Below are 16,076 nucleotides of genomic sequence, written 5' to 3' on the forward strand. Positions count from 1 at the left end.
TCCTTATATCAGACAAATTAGATTTTAAACCAAAGACTGTAATAAGAGATGAGGAAGGACACTATATCCTACTTAAAGGGCCTATCCAACAAACAATTGTAAATATCTATGCCCCTAACATGGGAGCAGCCAATTATATAAGGCAATTAATAACAAAAGCAAAGAAATACATTGACAACAATACAAAAATAGTGGGGTACTTTAACACCCCCCTCACTAAAATGGACAGATCGTCTAAGCAAAAGATCAACAAGGAAATAAAGGCTTTAAATGACACACTGGACCAAATGGACTTCACAGACATATTCAGAACATTCCATCCCAAAGCAATGGAATACACATTCTTCTCTAGTGCCCATGGAACATTCTCCAGAATTGATCACATCCTAGGTCATAAATCAGGTCTCAACCGGTACCAAAAGATTGGGATCATTCCCTGCCTATTTTCAGACCACAATGCTTTGGAACTAGAACTCAATCACAAGAGGAAAGTCGGAAAGAACTCAAATACATGGAGGCTAAAGAGCATCATACTAAAGAACGAATGGGTCAACCAGAAAATTAAAGAAGAATTTAAAAAATTCATGGAAACCAATGAAAATGAAAACACAACTGTTCAAAATCTTTGGGATGCAGCAAAGGCCGTCCTAAGAGGAAAGTATATAGCAATACAAGCCTTTCTCAAGAAACAAGAAAGGTCTCAAGTACAAAACCTAACCCTACACCTAAAGGAGCTGGAGAAAGAACAGCAAATAAAGCCTAAACCCAGCAGGAGAAGAGAAATAATAAAGATCAGAGCAGAAATCAATGAAATAGAAACTAAAAGAACAGTAGAACAGATCAACGAAACTAGGAGCTGGTTCTTTGAAAGAATTAACAAGATTGATAAGCCCCTAGCCAGACTTATCAAAAAGAAAAGAGAAATGACCCAAATCAACAAAATCATGAATGAAAGAGGAGAGATCACAACCAACACCAAAGAAATACAAACAATGATAAGAACATATTATGAGCAACTCTATGCCAGCAAATTAGATAACCTGGAAGAAATGGATGCATTCCTAGAGGTGTATCAACTACCAAAACTGAACCAGGAAGAAATAGAAAACCTGAACAGACCTATAACCACTAAGGAAATTGAAGCAGTCATCAAAAATCTCCCAAAAAACAAAAGCCCAGGGCCAGATGGCTTCCCAGGGGAATTCTACCAAACATTTCAAGAAGAATTAATACCTATTCTTCTGAAACTGTTCCAAAAAATAGAAATGGAAAGAAAACTTCCAAACTCATTTTATGAGGCCACCATTACCTTGATCCCAAAACCAGACAAAGACCCCATCAAAAAGGAGAATTACAGACCAATATCCCTGATGAACATGGATGCAAAAATTCTCACCAAAATACTAGCCAATAGGATCCAACAGTACATTAAAAGGATTATTCACCACGACCAAGTGGGATTTATCCCTGGGCTGCAAGGTTGGTTCAACATCCGCAAATCAATCAACGTGATACAATACATTAACAAAAGAAAGAACAAGAACCATATGATCCTCTCAATAGATGCAGAAAAAGCAAGTACAGCATCCTTTCTTGATCAGAACTCTTCAGAGTATAGGCGTAGAGGGTACATACCTCAATATCATAAAAACCATCTATGAAAAACCTACAGCAAATATCATTCTCAATGGGGGAAAACTGAGAGCTTTCCCCATAAGGTCAGGAACGCGGCAGGGATGTCCACTATCACCACTGCTATTCAACATAGTACTAGAAGTCCCAGCCTCAGCAATCAGACAACAAAAAGAAATCAAAGGCATCCAAATTGGCAAAGAAGAAGTCAAACTCTCACTCTTTGCAGATAATATGATACTTTATGTGGAAAACCCCAAAGACTCCACCCCAAAACTGCTAGAACTCATACAGGAATTCAGTCAAGTGGCAGGATATAAAATCAATGCACAGAAGTCAGTGGCATTCCTATACACCACCGACAAGACAGAAGAAAGAGAAATTAAGGAGTCGATCCCATTTACAATTGCACCCAAAACCATAAGATACCTAGGAATAAATCTAACCAAAGGGGCAAAGGATCTGTACTCAGAAAACTATAAAATACTCATGAAAGAAATTGAGGAAGACACAAAGGAATGGGAAAACACTCCATGCTCATGGATTGGAAGAACAAATATTGTGAAGATGTCAATGCTACCTAGAGTGATCTACACATTCAATGCAATCCCCATCAAAATACCATCCACTTTTTTCAAAGAAATGGAACAAATAATCCTAAAATTTGTATGGAACCAGAAAAGACCCCAAATAGCCAGAGGAATGTTGAAAAAGAAAAGCAAAGCTGGCGGCATCACAATTCCAGACTTCCAGCTCTATTACAAAGCTGTCATGATCAAGACAGTATGGTACTGGCACAAAAACAGACACATAGATCAATGGAACAGAATAGAGAGCCCAGAAATGGACCCTCAACTCAATGGTCAACTAATCTTTGACAAAGCAGGAAAGAATGTCCAATGGAAAAAAGACAGTCTCTTCAACAAATGGTGTTGGGAAAATTGGATAGCCACATGCAGAAGAATGAAACTGGACCATTTCCTTACACCACACACAAAAACAGACTCCAAATGGTTGAAAGACCTAAATGTGAGACAGGAGTCCATCAAAATCCTAAAGGAGAACACAGACAGCAACCTCTTCGACCTCAGCCACAGCAACTTCTTCCTAGAAACATTGCCAAAAGCAAGGGAAGCAAGGGCAAAAATGAACTATTGGGACTTCATCAAGATAAAAAGCTTTTGCAAAGCAAAGGAAACAGTCAACAAAACCAAAAGACAACTGACAGAATGGGAGAAGATATTTGCAAATGACATATCAAATAAAGGGCTAGTATCCAAAATCTATAAAGAACTTATCAAACTCAACACCCAAAGAACAAAGAATCCAATCAAGAAATGGGCAGAAGACATGAACAGACATTTTTCCAAAGACATCCAAATGGCCAACAGACACATGAAAAAGTGCTCAACATCGCTCGGCATCAGGGAAATCCAAATCAAAACCTCAATGAGATACCACCTCACACCAGTCAGAACGGCTAAAATTAACAAGTCAGGAAATGACAGATGTTGGCGGGGATGCAGAGAAAGGGGAACCCTCCTACACTGTTGGTGGGAATGCAAGCTGGTGCAGCCACTCTGGAAAACAGTATGGAGGTTCCTCAAAAAGTTGAAAATAGAGCTACCATATGACCTAGCAATTGCACTACTGGGTATTTACCCCAAAGATACAAAAGTAGGGATCCGAAGGGGTATGTGCACCCCAATGTTTATAGCAGCAATGTCCACAATAGCCAAACTGTGGAAAGAGCCAAGATGTCCATCAACAGATGAATGGATAAAGAAGATGTGGTATATATATACAATGGAATATTATGCAGCCATCAAAAGGAATGAGATCTTGCCATTTGCAATGACGTGGATGGAACTGGAGGGTATTATGCTGAGCGAAATAAGTCAATCAGAGAAAGACATGTATCATATGACCTCACTGATATGAGGAATTCTTAATCTCAGGAAACAAACTGAGGGTTGCTGGAGTGGGCGGTGGGGTGGGAGGGATGGGCTGACTGGGTGATAGACACTGGGGAGGGTATGTGCTCTGGTAAGCGCTGTGAATTGTGCAAGACTGTTGAATCTCAGATCTGTACCTCTGAAACAAATGATGCAATATACGTTAAGAAAAAAAAAAAAGAAGAAGATAGCAGGAGGGGAAGAATGAAGGGGGGAAATCGGAGGGGTAGACAAACCATGAGAGACGATGGACTCTGAAAAACAAACTGAGGGTTCTAGAGGGGAGGGGGGTGGGAGGATGGGTTAGCCTGGTGATGGGTATTAAACAGGGCACATTCTGCATGGAGCACTAGGTGTTATGCACAAACAATGAATCATGGAACACTACATCTAAAACTAATGATGTAATGTATGGGGATTAACATAATAAAAAAATTTAAAAAAAAAAGTACTTGTATCCAGAATGTATAGAGAACTCTCAAAATTCAATAATGAGCAAACAACCCACTTTTTAAAAATGGGTAAAAGACTTGAACTTCAGGTACCTGGGTGGCTCAGTCAGTTAAGCATCTGCCTTCAGCTCAGGTCATGATCTCAGGGTCCTGGGATTGAGCCCCGCATTGGTCTCTCTGCTCAGCAGGGAGTCTGCTTCTCCCTCTCCCTCTGCCTGACGCTCCCCCTGCTTGGGCTCTCTCTCTCTGTCAAATAAATAAATAAAATCTTAAAAAAAAAAAAAAAGACTTGAACTTCATCAAAGAAGACTTTGTGTGAGGTACCCGGCTGGCTCAGTCAGTAGAACATGCAACTCAATCTCAGGGTCATGAGTTCGAGCCCCATGGTGGGTGTAGAGATTATTTAAATTAAAAAAAAAAAAACTTAAAAAAAAAAAGACATGTGGATGGCAAACAAGCATATAAAAAGATGCTCAAGGGCGCCTGGGTGGCTCAGTTGGTTAAGCGACTGCCTTCGGCTCAGGTCATGATCCTGGAGTCTCAGGATCGAGTCCCGCATCGGGCTCCCTGCTGAGCGGGGGGTCTGCTTCTCCCTCTGCCCTCTTCCTTCTCGTGCTCTCTGTCTCTCATTCTCTCTCTCTCAAATAAATAAATAAAATCTTAAAAAAAAGAAAATCACCTGCTCTGCTGACTGAACCAGCCAGGTGCTTTAAAAAAAAAAAAAAAAAAAAAAGATGCTCAACATCATTAATCACTACTGAAATGCAGATTAAAACTATGGTGAAATACCACTACATACCTATTAAATGGCTAAAACAACCACATACTGGTATAGATGTGGAGGAACTAGAACTCTTGTATGCCAGTGGTAGAAATTTAAGATGGAAAAGAGGTTGGCATTTTCCTTGAAAGTTAATAAATACCTTCTTTATGATCCAGCCATTCAATTTCTATATATTTTCCCAAGAGAAAAGATAGCATATGTCTATACAAAGATTTGTATACGAATGTTCATAATATCTTTGTTTGTAATAGCCCCAAACTGGAAACAACCCAAACAAGTGAAAGGAAAAACAAACTGGGATATATCCATACCATGGAATACTACCAGCAGTCAAAAGGAATAATGATGTATTCAACAACATGGATGGATCTCAAAATAAATATACCAAGTAAAATAAGCCAGCAAAAAAAAGGGGGGGGGCACATCTCATCCCATAAGATTCCATTTATATAACAGTATAAAATGCAAATTAATCTTTAGTGACAGAAGCAGAATAGTGATTACCTGGGAGGGAGAAGGACACTTTACAAAGGGATAAATAAAATTTTGGTGGGTGACAGACATGTCCACTATCCTGATTGAGGTGATGGTTTCGTGGATGTATACATAGGTCTTACTTATCCAATTGTACACTTTAAATATGTGCAATTTATTGTAGGTCAATTATATCTCAATAAATTCATGAACAACAGTTTTCAAGGCCCTCAGTTCAAGGACCAGGGTCCCCCTCCTGGAGTCTGAAGTCCTCAGCAGACCCAGTGTGTGCCCCTTGGCCACTAACCCTTATTTGCACATGTCTGTGGTCGAGAAATCAAGGGGAGCTGTTGCCCGACAGAATGCGGGGTCCTGTGGTTTCCAAACAGGCTCCTCCTCAAGTTCTCAAAACGGAGAGACTGGCTGCCCTGCTTAGAGACTGATGAGACAGAATGTGCCAGAAGTCCGAAGGGATGTGAGCTCTCATCATATGGGCAATGCTGGAAGTGCCTGGTGTGTTGGTCTGGAGAAGACAGGAGAAGGGAACCTCAATGAATGCTTCTAGTGGCTCTACACTTCCCAGGGGTGAGAACCAGGACCAGTTCGCCCAGATGACCACTGGAAGAGGTGTACTCCAACTCAACCCAAAGCATCTCTGGTTAGTGGTTTTATCTCTGAAGGTGTGTGCCTCTGAGTGGTGGTGGTGAGGTCTCCATCACTAGAAGATTTCCATTCTGGACGGGACACGCCGAGGTTAGGGTTCTGTAGAAATAACCAAAACACTGGCTCCAGCCAGGGTTCCAGCACCTCAAGGGTCCCTTCCAATGCTTGAAATCTTCCATTTTCTACCTACCATCCCCATGTGTTTTGTGTGCTATGGCTACTAGACAAGTTAATATTGCATTTATATTGGGAAGATTCCATAGACTTAAGAGAATCTCTCCCTCTCCTTCCCCCCTTCTCTCTCTCTCTCTCTCTCTCACACACACACACACACACACATGCCTCAACTTCAAATATTCAATTCACTGAATATCTCATTTGCAAACAACTCCAGAATATTGGGACATTATTAACTCTCATCGCCCTGCTTTCCATTTTAAGGCTGTTAGGTTACTCTGGCAGAGATGTACCTGCCCCTCAACCAGACTCAGGAGCTTGAGGAGCAGATGATAGGAGTTGCTACCCCTAAGGCAGACAGAACTATAGCAGGGGCTCTTCCCAAAGCTCTAAGAGAGCCAAGCAAACCAGCATTCCTCCGATGTCCACACCAAACCCCTGTTCCACGTGGAAAGGAGACAAGAACATTCACTTGGACTCCTAACCTGGAACGCATTTGCCCACCTCAGGATGGTCAAAGCTCCATGATTGCCATGATGCTTGAATGCTACCTTCCTGCAGATATCTCCCCGCAAGGAAAAGACTAGACGAAACTGATAGAAATTGATCATGAACAGGAACAAAAAATCCCTTAGTATTCCTTCAGAAATAACTCGATGCCTTTCAATGAATTTATGGAATCCATCTATCTGTGAGAAAATAAGAAAGATTCTCTCTTGAAGGGGCACTTTGGTTTTGGCCTAAGAAGAGGACAGAGACCAAATCCTCCATCAATGTTTTCACATTTTGTTCCGTGGCAATGAGGAGATCATCAGAGGCCTGCTGGGAGTCGAATGAGAAAAACGTCAAATAATTCTAGGGCATTCTATTCCATCTAATCTCCATTTGTACCTGGAAGGAAATGAACATCATAACAGCCCGGGAAAGTGTTGGATGGAGCTGCCAGAGTGGGAGAAACCGGTGGGCTCTCTGAGTCGAGGGGTGCTGTGAAGCTGCAGCCTCCCTCGTGTCCCTGGTGGCTGGGCAAGGGCCACCCCACACAATCCACGAAGACCTGTGACAGCCAGGGAAGCCAGCAGGGGAGGCTGGAAAGGACTGCTCTACCAGAGCTTCTGCCTCCCAACATTCTGGGGACAGCTGTGGGGGCCCCAGAGCTCACAAGTCACAGGGCCCTCCCCCTGCCCTCCCCAGCACTTTTGTCCAGTGCAAAGATGCCCTCAGGAAGTCTGCCTTGGTTTCTCTCCTAGCACTCCAGGCAGGTCCGGCTGACAATGGAGGACCCTGCGACCACACTGTTAAGGCCTCGTGCCCCTTCCCTGGGGCCGTGTGCTTCCAGCTGCATCGGGACTCCGCAGGTGGGAACCCAGCGTCCCCATGTCCTCCCAGGCTCCTGGCATTACCTCACCTGCCCACCTGCATCTGCTTCGGGCTTCCCTGCAGTGATGGTTAATTTTATGTGTCAACCTGACTGGTGTCCAGATTAATTATTCCTGGGTGTGTCGGTAAGGGTGTTTCTGGATAAGGTTAGCATCTGAATCCGTGGACTGAGCAAAGCAGATGGCCCTCCTCCATGTGGGTGGCACCATCCAATCCCTGAGGGTCTGAATAGAACAAAAGGTGGAGGAAGGAAGAATTCGCCCTCCCCCGCTTTCCTTTGGCCTCACTGTTAAGCTAGGATTTCTCATCTTCTGCCCACAGACTGGGACTCCCCCCAGTCAAGGCCCCCTTGATTCTCAGGCCTTCAGACTCGGACTGAAGGATGCCACCAGCTGTCCTGGGTCTCTGGCTTGCGTGCAGCAGATCACAGGCCATCCCAATCCCCACAATTGTATGAGCTTGTTCCTCTCCATCAATAGATTTAATCTCCTGTTGGCTCTCTTTCTCTTGAGAACCCTGACTGGTACAACTACCCTGCTGGCCTACGTTGCTTCACGCCTCCGGGGCCGCCTCAAAGCCAAGGTCTCCAGCCCAGGATGCATTCACGCAGCACAAGTCATCGCTCCCATCTGCCCTGGTTTTGTTCTGAGTCAGGTGTGAGCATAGAAAGTTAGCAGGGCATTTCTTTCCAAAGCCCAGTGTTGAAACTTCTCCTTTAAAAAGTCCAGGTATATCTCTTGGGTGATGCAAATCGACAACAAAAACCAATTCTCCTGAGCAAGAAGGAAAGGATGCACTTGCCAGATCCTTCTTGACAGAGATACAAGTGGTTTGTCCTGATTTAGATTCAACAACCTCAAAACACACATGATCCATCAGAGCATCTGGGGCTGCTGGTTCCAAGATGTGAGTGACCCTAGTGACACTCAGGGCGGACCCCCTATCAAGTCACACGTCCAACAAGTACCACCCGGAAGCTGCTGCTATGTGTGGATTTGGGGGAGCGCTCTGGAGCCCCACATGTATGCAAGCTCCTTGCAACCGAACCTTCTCTGGGTAACCTTTTCTCCCCTTTGCTTCTGGCGAACAGTAGGTCCGGCAACGTTTCCTCATAAATAAGCAGACCCCCAGGTCTCCACTCCCTTATGTCTTAGAATGTGTTACCTTCACTGTCACCATAGATAATAAAGCCACAGAAGATAAGGTGAGGTGGCCGAGGCCGGAGGAGGAAGGGAAAATTCTTACCCGATGCCGTTCGAGGGTGGTCCAGCTCCTGTCCCAGGATGTGTGTTGATATGGTAATACCCAAGCTGCAGATGGAGACGTGATCCCACAGGAAATAGTGTTTTGGAGGTTTCATGAGTCTTCTTCAAGGTGGACCTCTTTTAGAAAGCGAGCAGGTGTCCCATGATCCCAAGGGCTGGGAAGAACACCTCCGCAGAGTTCTCAAACACGTGAATCTCCTTCTACTCTGCATGACGCTAAGCATGTGTATCAGTCAGCTTTTGCCACATTGTGCTGCAGCAATGAGCAACTCCAAAACCGCGGGCGCCTCGAAGCACACACTTCTGTGTCTTATTCATGTTCCAGGTTGACTTGGCCGTGGCTCTGGTCCAAGTGCCTTCATCATTCTAAGGAGACAAGCCAAAGGGGCAGCTCTAGTCTGAATGGGACCCTTTCTTGGCAAAGCAGGGGAAGGAAAAGAGCTGGTAGAAACACTCATCAGTTCTCAAAGCTTCTGCTGGGATATGCTGCATGTGCTGTCGGCTCACATGCCATTGGCCAAAGTAAGTCCAATAGCCAAGCTTGAAGCCTGTGGAATGGGGCAGAAGAAGTCTGCTCCTCGCATATGGGTGGCGGCACCAGGGAGGGAGCTGAAGTGAGGGGCCCAGCGGGGGGCAGTGAATGCCGACAACAAGACAAATAATCTGAAGTCTTCTAGACCCCCGGGAGCCATCGTCACTTAACAGGGGACCCTGGACTGCCGACACCACACATCAGGACAAAAATATCACAGATACTAAAATATTTTGAAGAAAACTGCAATATAGATATTATGACTCATTTAGAATGTTCTCGTTGCAGATTGGTATAACTCAAAAGGATGAATTGGTTCTGTTCAAACTCAGAAAAACCATTTAGGGCCTTTCAAAATCAAAAGAGGTGCCAAGAAGGCATTTTGAAAGAGGCCATTAATAATGGACGTGGCAAGTTACCCCTGACTTATTAAAAAAAGAGAATGATTTTATAAATGAGTCCATTAAAAAGTATTCATGAGATATTAGGGCTCCGAGAACTGGTTGAATAGGAGGGAAGGGAAGATAATTAGGGCAGTTAGAAATCTGTTATTTTGTGAGCTTGCCAAAAGGAAGAATTCCTACAGTCATTCTCCCACAGAGAGCTCTACGGCTTTGCAAGAGGTACTGCTGAGAGGAAGGCGGGGAGGGCACAGCCCCTGCTCGGGGGCTCGCGTCTGGTTTAAGCCAATAAAGCGCAAGCCCGTGTGCAACGGACAACACTAGAAGTAGGCACACAGAAAGGGGCAGTCCCCTCAGGTGGCAGCGCGGAGGGCCTCTGAGGGGCCATATGTCTTGGCCGGGTATTGAAAGGTGAATAGGCAATCGAGAAAGGGGAAGGGTGAGAGAGCGCTCAAAGTGAAGGGTACAGCAAGTGCAAAGGCAGGGATAAAATTGCTCTGCGTTTGAGGGCAGGGCTGCCACCAGCTGTGCAACCCATATGTACAAAGTAGGAAAGACACCGCCATTGTATAATTTAAAAGTCAGTTAGGGATTTTATTGTGAGCTCCCCTGAGTGTGTACCTGTGAAGGTTTACATGGGAGGGAAGTTTTGGAAAGCCTCTGTTTTTCTGTATAAATTAGTGTATGTCCATGATGTGAACCTTCTTACACACAGCTGCTTATTCAGTGCGCAACCTGAACACCTGTACATGCAGGGCCTTGTTGGGAGGACTCCAAGCATGTATTGCTAGAACATAAAGTATAATCATGGGTGGCTGGGCCCTGTATGTTAGGGGGTGGAGAAGGAAGGAGGAAGTAGTGGTGGGAGATGTGGTTTAAAAGGTGCCTAGAGCCAGACTGTGAAAGGCCTTGCATGCCTGCTGATTGCTGGCAGTGGAGGGCCAGAGAAAATGGGGTGTGGCGGCAGCATGTTTAGAAGCTGCAGGGGGGTGTAAGAGGTCCTTATGGACCCGGAAATATCCGCGTCCTAATCCTTGGAGCCTGTGAATGTTTCCTTACATGGCCAAAGGGGCTTTGCAGTTGTGATTAGGTTAAGGGTCTTGAGATGGGGAGATGGTCCTGGGTCGTCTGGGTAGGGCCCCATCATCACGAGCGAGAGGCGGAGAGGGAGTACACCACAGAAGGTGGTGTGAGGATGGGGGTAGAGAGGCTCGAAGCTGCCACACTGCTTGCTGGCTTTGAAGGTGGAGGAAGGGGCCATGAGCTCAGGTAGCAGCTCTAGAAACTGGAAAAGACAAAGAAATGGGTTGTTCCTTAGAGCCTCCAGAAGGAGCTGGGTTCTGGCCCCGGGGAGCCGTTTCAAGACTTCTGACCTTTCAGAAGTGTAGGAGAATCCACGTGTGCTGCTTTAACCCGGTTTGTGGTCATTCCAGCCCCAGAGCACGTCGCAGAGGGCGGGTCTTGGAGTGCCCAGAGCCTGGACCAGAGGACTCCAAGTAGGGCGAGAATTCCCAGGTTGCCAGAGAAAATACTAGAACTTGCATTTTTATCTATTTTGTATTGCATCCTTTAAAATGTGTGTTTTGGTGAATGTTTTTTTATTTTGTTCATTTGACAGAGGGAGGGAGAGAGAGAGAGCACAAGCAGGGGGAGGGGCAGAGGGAGAGGGAGAAGCAGGCTCCCCGCGAGCAGGGAGCCCGATGCGGGACTCCATCCCAGGACCCCAGGATCATGACCCGAGCCGAAGGCAGCCGCTTAACCGACTGAGCCACCCAGGCGCCCCTGCTCTGGTGAAGGTTTTATAGTTTGTTAGCAGATGGTTTATGCACACAGTGTGTAAATTCACATGCATGTCCCGGCAGTGCCTGCTAGAATTTTTTCTGATAGGGATGCATGATCACTACTAGTGTGGGGACCCCTGGCCCAGAAGCAGTGAGCGCAGTGGGGAGACTTGCAAAGCCCAGGCCAGGGAGAGAAGGGCCTGACCACAGGCGGCGGCAGCGGCCATGAGGGACAGCAGAGCAAGCAAGGATGTGGCCAGGGTCCAGAGTCATAGGCTAGACGGGGACCCTTCAGGAACCTTCAAGAGCAGACTGGCCAAGGGTGAGGAGCCGGTGGGCATCTCCAGCAGCTGCATAAACAGGCTTGTGGTTCAGAGGAGAAAGCAGGGTGAGCAAGACCTGAGTGGGCCAGGGGGGCGGGCCACTGAAGCCACGGTGGTTGGGGATGGAGAGGGAGGGAGAAGGCTGGGGAAGCAGGCAGGCGGGGCCAGGACACCAGGCAGGGGAAGGTAGGGGGAACGGGGGCCAAACTCCAGTATCGGGAGGGATGAGGGCGGTGCGTGGATTCGGTTGGGGTGGTCCCTGGGGAGTGTGCGGGGCCCGATGAGGTGGCACGGCTGGGAGCGAAGCCAGGCTGGAGTAGACGCAGTGGGGGGGGGGGGGACTGGGGGTGACAAAGGGGGGTTCTTCACCTCGCCCTTTTATTCATCAGAATGGGGATGACAAAACTCACTTTTAGAGAACAACTTCCTGCTGTTAATTGGGGGAAACCTGAAACAGGGAGGGGTGGGATCAGGGCTCCCGAAATGGAGAAGTTTCTTTGACAGCTTTCATCAATAGAGGGAGGGTGGTGGGGAGCACAGCACCCCAGGCAGAGGGGGCTTGCCCACCCCTGGGTGCTCTGGGAAACGTGCCGGGATCCCATCGGGCCGGGAAATGGTCCTTGATGAGGAAACGTTGACAAGCATTATACACACTCACGTGATTTTCTTTTTAGGTGTGTTTGTGTGGGGCAATGCTGTTTTGGTCTTTTCTAATTTTCCAGTAAAACTAAATAAACAGACATGAGCTTTAGTAAACAGAACACAGTCAAGTGAGTGGGCGGGGATGAGGGTTGATGTGAGTTCTCCTGGTTTTGAATGAAATATGTTTTAGTCCTCCCCCCACCGACTCTGCCCTGCTGCAAACACCATTAATATTCCTTCCCCTGCAGCAAGGTTTGCAATCTGATGCTTTACATCAGCATCCCCTCCTCTGGCTGACTCTTTTTGGAGGGGATGCTGGGAAGAGTGGCCAAAGAAATAACCAAATTGAGAGTCTGAGTCATGAATTGTCATAATTAGAAGGCAGACAGAGTGCGTGCCGTTGCTCTGTTTGCTGCCCATTCCCTGTAAAAGCTTTGGGAATTAAAATAATAGGCTTTTAAAACAAGAGCCCGGTGGGGCTCTACTTAATGGCTTGCACCCAGCGCATTAGTTGCAGTCAGACCCAGACAGACTTGTGGCCAACTGGTCCCGGAGAAGCCAGATTGCAACGTCACCTCCAGCGGTCCCCTCTGGGCCAAGGAGCTAAAGGAACTCCAGAAGAGGGGCCCCTCATTACTCACTGGAACAGGCCAAGAAAGGAGCTCCAGGCACAAATGCCCTTACTGTAAACAGTTTGTCCTGTAAAGTGTATGAGTAGACGTTATCCCGTTGAATAATTATACCCACCCCCGCCCCCAGGAGCGGTGGGGAGGCTGTTAAGTTAGTGTTTTAGTGAAATCCCTCCCAGCTGATATATCATTCAAGCTAATCTTCCTTCAAATAATTTATGAGAGAAAAGTCCTCCTGGTTAAACCATTTTAGACTTTGAGAAACTTAAACCATTCGTTGGACATCGTGTTTGATTTTTCATAAGAAAAGCACTATTTAAGAAGCCAGAAAAGAACGCCAAGAGTCCCCGGAGTGGCCAGCCATGAGTAGAGAATCAGGAGGACCATGGAAGAGGTTTACCTTGGCAAGTACCAAGGAAATCGCACAAGGGCAGACAGCCGACTCCTGACCACCGTCCTGCGTCCTGCGTCCTGCAAGGTAAGGGCCTCGAGAGGAGGTGTTGGGGGGGGGGGGGGACAGGGGGGCCTGGGGGCAGGGGGGACGGGGGGGGGGAAGGAAAACGCCTGCTCGGGAAACCAGACGGCCTGGCATGGCGACAGCCTTGTGGGTGAGCAACATCAGCAATCTCCAGCAGCCAGACGCTGGTAGGGCCTCCCCCATCAGAAGCTCAGCATTTCGTACTTGGGTAACCCGCGATGGGGAAGGGAAGGCCGGGGGACAGGGAGGTACCAAACCTTCCTGACTTTCAGGACTGCGGACAAGTCAGCACCCAACAATCTGAGTGTCCTATAGGCCCTGTTGGGTGATCTCGCCATCCTGGCCTTCGAAGGAGTTACGTTGGGTTCCCAGCTTTCTGGGCCACCCTGTCCTGGCCACACAGTGGACTCCCCTCTTCCCTGCAGGATTTTGAGACGTGCAGCAAGCCTCATACCTAGCTGCATCCCTGCTCCTCCCCACTCTGTGCGTTCTTGCTTCTCCAGTGCACCTTCTATAAGGCGTGACTTGGCCAGGAAAGAGTGGAAGGGGCTGTCCTCTCGCTGGTCCAAAAAGTTCTCAGGTATCCCTTCTCCTATGTCCATCCAAGGAGGTGGCTACTGAGGCAGCACCTCCCCATCTTCTGCTAACGCAAGGCTGATTTTGGCGGAGCCCCGGCGTTTGCAGCTTGCCATGGTGGCCACGAAGACATCTTGGCTCAAGGTCCCAGTTAGTTTCCTGAATCCTCACAGCAAGGTACACACGACAGCTGGCCCAGGAGAGGGGAGGTGGGGGCTTTCCTTCATGGCGCCAGACAGGGACCCCGAAGGCCGGTGCCGAGGAACACGGTAGAAGAACAGTAGCCCATGGCTGGCCTGGAGTCGGCCTCTGTGTCTGAAGCACATACTGACATATGCTGTCCTTTGAAGGGCGTCAGAAGCCCAGGCGACCCGTAAGAAGTCCCCTAGTCCCCTCGGACCTCCGAAATGTCAGCACGAAGAGGGATTTCTTTGGTATTGAGCCGTCAGAGAGGAAGCAAGCCTCTCTTATGTCCCTTGTAAACTCCAAGTCCCCACGTACCAGCAGCACGACTGTTCCTTTCTCTGGGAATTCGAGTGGAACAGAAGTCACCAGAAAGCCAAAGGGACAGGACAGAGCAGGGTCTGCCAACTCTTTCTGGAAATGGTAAATAATCTAGGGCCATATGGCCTCTGTCACAACTGCTCATCCTGTGAAAAGCAGCCACCGACAATGCGCAAGGGGTCAGGCATCGCAAGGTCCAATACATCTTCATTTACGGACACAGAAATTGGAATTTCATATAATTTTCACATGTCATGAAATATTCTTCTGGGTTTTATTTTTTCCAACCATTAAAAACATAAAAACCATTCTTAGCTTGCAGCTGTACAAAAATAGGTGGCAGGCTAGATTGGGCTCATGGGCTGGTCCCAGGGGTAGAACTCAGGAGGGCATTTCATTCAGGAGAAGAGAATGTGGAGCAGAGCAGAGAGCTCCCTGGTTATAGGAGACTCTGGCTGATGAAGGCTTGGAGGAACCGCGGCTGGGGGGTGCCTGGGGAGGGGAGCTCTGGACACCAGACGTGGTACAATTGCTGAGTTTGCCCGCACCTCCGTGCCCCAGCCCATGTACCGTGCACCCCAAGCACGGGGAAGGTGTGAGGCTGTTAAGTTAGTGTCCTCCTTGGATGGACATAGGAGAAGGGATACCTGAGAACTTTTTGGCAGCCTGTCTGGTGGCTGGATAGAAGGAGGGGGATGGAGTTTGAGGTGAGGCACAGAGTTCTGGTTCTGACCAGTGCCCGTCATTTAAAGCCCGAGCCTGGAGGGCGTAGGTCATGCACAGTGCCTGGTATACAGGCGGGGCTCAGTTAGTGACCACTGTTATAATTTCTATGATTATGTTCCACCAGCACCGTCTGCAAACTGATGGCTAAATAGAGTGCATCACCCAGAGGACCATCGCTGGGCTTCCATCAGCCACGCTGAATGACAACGTGCTACCGTGGCCTATCCACGGATGTGGCCATGCCTTCCCCTCCGGGCTTATCTTCCCAGCTCTCACCTCCAGGTTCTACCCGACTCAGAGGGCCTTGCTTCTCTTACTGAACCGCAGCTCCCCGCCGGGCCCTAGGGAGCAGAAGTGAATTGTGTTACAGCAGGAGCGCTGATTTCTAGTCACCGGGGAAGGGTCCGGGTCAGAGACAAGTCAGAGCAAGCCAATCCCAATGTCCCAGGGGCCTTGGGGCCTTTCCCCAAGAACTCCTATTCTGTGAGCACTCAGTAAGTGGCAAGACTTCCAAGGCCACATCCCGTGGTGCTGCAGACATCACCACCTGACTCCCGCTAAGTCCAGATGTGCCCAAACGCCCTCAACATGGGCCTCAGGTGACCTTTTAGCAGCCCAGATGTATCCCCTCCCGTCACGTGTACCCCACGGCTCAGAGTGAACCGGACTGGGGGGGATGCCACCGGCCCTCACTTACCCCTTTGC

Source organism: Mirounga leonina, unplaced genomic scaffold, assembly GCF_011800145.1.
Source record: "Mirounga leonina isolate KUSES-001 unplaced genomic scaffold, KU_Mleo_1.0 Mir_454, whole genome shotgun sequence".
In the NCBI taxonomy this organism is placed as follows: Eukaryota; Metazoa; Chordata; class Mammalia; order Carnivora; family Phocidae; genus Mirounga; species Mirounga leonina.